The sequence below is a fragment of the Artibeus jamaicensis genome, unplaced genomic scaffold, assembly GCF_021234435.1.
Source record: "Artibeus jamaicensis isolate MK-2021 breed Jamaican fruit bat unplaced genomic scaffold, CSHL_Jam_final contig_335, whole genome shotgun sequence".
NCBI lineage: Eukaryota > Metazoa > Chordata > Mammalia > Chiroptera > Phyllostomidae > Artibeus > Artibeus jamaicensis.
The window spans coordinates 2,860,205-2,865,256 of NW_026521800.1; positions in this window are offsets into that span (position 1 = coordinate 2,860,205).

Here is a 5,052-nt window from a genome sequence, read left to right on the forward strand (position 1 = left end):
AAGGTCGTCTGTTCACTCCTGGTCAGGGCACATGCCTGGGTTGTGATTGGTCCCCGGCAGGGGCCTATGAGAGGCAACCAATCAATGTTTCTCTCCCTCTCTTTCTCCCTCCCTTCTCCTACCTCTATAAATAAATAAATAAATAAATAAATAAAATCTTTTTTTAAAAGGTAACCAAAACTATACCTTTTCCAAAAAAGGGAACATCAAGTGTAGATAGGTTTATAGGTGATTTCTGCCAGTCTCTCAAAAGCCAGATAATTCATACTTATAAACTATTTCCAGACATGGGAAATTACCCAAGGCATCCTCACTCATTTAATAGAAAGAAATATCATTGTACTAAAAAATGAGTAAGGAGAGCAAAATGGAACGAAGTATGGGGAGCACACTAGTGGTTTTATGTGACCCATAAAATTGGCTCTACCAATTTTTTAAATTAAAATATAGTTGATCTGTCTATTACTTTTGATTGGCTGAATTTGTTGCCAACATTTTAAAAATGGAATTTTTTCCATAAAAATCACACTGAAATAAAACATATGCAATGATTGTAATAAGAGTAATAAAATATTTATATATTTTTTAACACTAAATTTTTTTATTATTGTTCAAGTGTAGTTGTCTCCATTTTCCCTCCACCACTTCCCCCCAACCCAGCCATCCTCACCTCCCACCCTCGATCCTACGGTACATTTACCCAATGAAATACTACACAACAGAAAGAAAGAAAGAAGGCACTCCTACCCTTTGTAACAGTATGGATGGATCTAGAGAACATTATGCTAAGTGAAATAAGCCGGGATGTGAAAGACAAATACCACATGATCTCACCTCTAAGTGGAACCTAATTAACAAAACAAACAAGTAAAATATAATCAGAAACACTGAAATTAATAATATAAATATTAAATATTTATATAAATATTCTTAATTTCAATGAATCAATAGTGGTAAATGTGATGATGCTAATGATCACTAACATTTATCAAGCACTTAGGATTACCAGAAACTTTTTATATCTTGTTCATCATAGAAGAAAAATACCCAAACTTTATACAGTGAAAAACAAAGAATATTTTTATTAAAAGACAAAAATGAGATACCATTTTTATTCTCAGGTTTACAAAACTTAAAAACTGATAATAATCAGTGAGAATATGAGAGAATAGACAGTTTTATTCTCCCCTGGTGGGAATGTGAGTTGGAGGACAATTTGAAGATAATTACTAAAACTGTAAATGTGCATACCTTCAAACTCCATGAAATCCACGGCTTTATGTCTGCCCCAGGGAAATACTAGAAAATGTATTCAAATGGTCATGATATTAGTTTTCTATTGCTGCATAACAAATTACCACAATTTTTGCAGCTTAAAGCAACACAAAATTATCTCAGTTTGAGGGTCAACAGTTAGGCACATTTTAGTTGAGGCCTCTGCCCAGGATCTCACAAAACTGAGTCAAGATGTTGGCCTGGTGTGTTACAATCTGCAGGTTCAATTCAGGAAAGATCTGCTTTTGAGCTCCCTCAGCTTGTTTGCAGAATTTCCTTGCAGTTGTGTAGAGAGGTCCTGTTTTCTTGTTAGTGTCAGAGACAGACCACTCTCAGCAACTGCAGCCCACTCTCAGGAACTTGCCAAGTGACCCCCTCCTTATTCTCCTCACACTTCAGATCTTTCCCCTCAGAGATTGCTTTTATGGGATTCCCTGTTTAAACCAGGCCCACCCAGAATAACTCAGGCTCATTAATCTAATCATGGAAGTTCTATATCCCACCCTATTCAAAAGACTGTATGAGGAAAACAAGGTTTCTGGTTGAAATTGGCCCCAGCACCCCTTCCTCAAGGTCATCCATTTGGGTACATGGGGTATCATTTTAGGTGCAAAGGACAATATTCTCAAAATTGGGGGGGATGGATTGTGATATGGTCTGTGGTCCAGTTGGGCAGCAGAGTCCTGTCCTGGGACAGGCCTTATTGGATCCCACTATGATCTCTTACTCATAATGGGGTGTACTCTCAGGGCCCCCCTTTCCAGTCAAGACACCCTGTTCCTTGCATTGGGTCCTCCTGGATGCTGATTAAAATTCTATCACCTATTGTGACCCTTGCAACTGACCATCTTCCTCTTGAAAGGACCTCCCTCCCTCCCAGCCACTGCAATGGGACTGCCTCTTCCAGAGCCCGTTCCACCCCTTCCTGCTGCAAGAGTGCTGGCTCCCTGCTGGGTGCCCCAAGGCCCGGAGCCACCCCCAAACAGGGGTGTAGTGGAGACAAGGGTGAGGCAGATTGTTGTCCATTTGTTCACCTATCACCCAGTTCCTAAGCTCTTCTCTGGGCTGAGTGCTGAGCTGAGTGCTGGGCTGGTTGTGATGGAGAGGAGCTCACAGTCTGCCAGGGAAGCTGTCTGCAAGCAAATGATCCGGTATAGACGCTGAGTGCTAGGAAAAACAGACACATAGATGAGGGGATGTCTGACAACACAAAAAGGCAAAGTTCCCACCAGAGGGGGAATCCGGAAGACTAAGAAGGGAATTCACTTGCTGCCTCATGAAGCAAATACTGACTGGGCCTCTATTTTGTGTCAGGCCCCAGAGGATGCAATGATAAGCAAAATCAAATAAGGTTCTGCCCTGGTGGAGTTTAGTGTCTATTGGGGGAGACAGATTATCAATCAAATAAGCACAAAAATAATGAATATGGAAAAACTGTAGGAAGGATGAGGGAGCATGGGGAGTTGACAGAGGACCTGGCTGGTCTGGGGGGTGGAAGAAAAACTGAGGTTTGAAGAAGCAGTCAGAGTTAGCCAGGTGTAAAGGGGTTCACTGAGTGTATTTCAGGCAGGGGGACAGGGTTGGCGAGTGCTCAGTGGTTCGGGGGAAACCAGGTGTTCAGGGAGCTGTGGCTGGAGCACAGCAGTGAAGTAGGGGAAAGTCCAGGATAAGGATTTGTTTAGGCTTTCTCCTAGGCATGATGGGAATTTAAGGTCAGGTTTTGAGCTGGGGGGCGGTGGGGGGGAGGAAGGATGGTACAGGGCAGATGCAGGACCAGATTCTGGCAGCAAAATGGGGCATTACAGAGTATAAGAGTAGAGGCAGAAAGTGAATATTTATCTATTTCTATATAATGGGATTCTATTGCATGTATTGTTCTGTAACTTGCCTTTAAAAAAATATTATGTCATATTGATCTATCTCATTCGGTTTGATGATGCCTCCCAGTATTCTGTAGTATAGATGTACATGGTCTCCCCTGTACAGTTGTATTTGTCACATACAACAAATTGTAACAATTTGTAATCTATTTGATGATTTCTAAGTTGTTCTTAATTTTTCGTTTTTACAAAGTCTACTTGGCAAAAACATCCTTGAACGTGGGTGTAGTGGGTAGAATTCTGAGATAGCCCTAAGATTCCCACTCCCATTCCATGCCCCCAATTTTGAGAATATTGTCCTCTGCATCTAAAACGACATCCCATGTACCCAAATGGGTGACCTTGAGGAAGGGGTGCTGGGGCCAAGTTCAGCTAGAAATCTTGTTTTCCTAATACAGTCCAGAGGGAGGAGGAGCCTGAGCCAGCTGGAGAGAAGACCAAGGTCAACACCCATGTGGCTATGTCCTCTCCCAAGGACTAGGCTATAACACTGAGACTCCAGGGCAGAAAAGGGCAGAGCAAGCAGTGAGAGCACAGCTCAGGGGGGAAGCTTGTGAACACAGCAATACCGTGGAAGTTCCCCTACATCCTTGTACCTGATACTCGGATGGGGTGGCTACTTAAGGGCCATCTGCCACATTGGACAGCCGCTCCTCTATTATGATTTCCCAGATCCTCAGCTACAAACATCCGCTTCCCTCTCTCCTCCTATCACCAGGCCAAATCATATAAAACTGCCAACAGTCCACTGGGTTTGCCCTGCCCCCACCCCCCCACACACACACAAAATGGCAATTTCATGTGGTTTAATTTAAAAGACCAAGAGCTTTTGATGGCAGAGCCTCTGTTGCTTCATTCATTTCTCCATAAGTCTTGCCAGGTAGTAGATAAAACAAATATGAACCAATGAAGTCGTTGGTTTTATGAGTTTAATTTTACTGTACCAATTAATTCACCAGTTCTTAGAGAGTTACTCTAAGGCCCTTAAATAAAACTCAATGTGTGCACAACCTTTTGTTGTGTACAGTAGGGCACAGTCCAGGTACAATAAACACAAAGAAGGGGACTGAACTGGCTGAGAATCTGTTTGTGACATTAGCTGTACTTTCATTCACTCTTTCACTGATTCACAATGACAATCTCAAAAGGACAATATTGTTGGTCTCATTTCAAAAATTAGAAAATTTGTCATATTATCTTAAATATAATAAATGACACACTCCCTTAAAAAAAATAGGGAATTGAGCCCTGGCAGGTAGGACTCAGTGGACTGAACGCTGGCCTGTGAACCAAAAGGTCACTGGTTTGATTCCCTGTCAGGGCACATGCCTGGGTTGCAAGCCAGGTCCCCAGTAGGGGATACGTGAAAGGTGATTGATGGTTCTCTCACACATTGGTGTTTCTCTCTTTCTCCTTTTTTTCCCCTCTCTCTGAAAATAAATAAATAAAATCTTTTTTTTAAAAATAGGGAACTGGGGCTCCCAGATGTCAAGAAATATATTGATGATCAAATAGAACTGGTGTAAAGAACAGTTCTAATTCTGGTCTATATGTGGCTGATAATCTTTCAAACTCACCACCAAAGAGATTTTCTTCTAAGCCTTTCATTCTTACTTAGTGAATAAACACCCCCCTAAAGAACATGAGTCCATCTAGGGAAAAACACACACATGCAAAGCTTACAAAGAAGAAAAATTATTGAAAAGTAATGAAACCACCTCTTTAAAGATTCTGATAGTATGGTTTCTTTGCTTTTGTAAAATATTCCATTCTGGTTTGAATTGTGCACAACTCACATGTACCTGTCATTGCTATTTGTCCTGTGTGTTCCAAGTCCTTTTTCTGTGATCCTCCTTGTCATTGCCTGGTAATTGGGAATGGTGGATTCTCATGTATT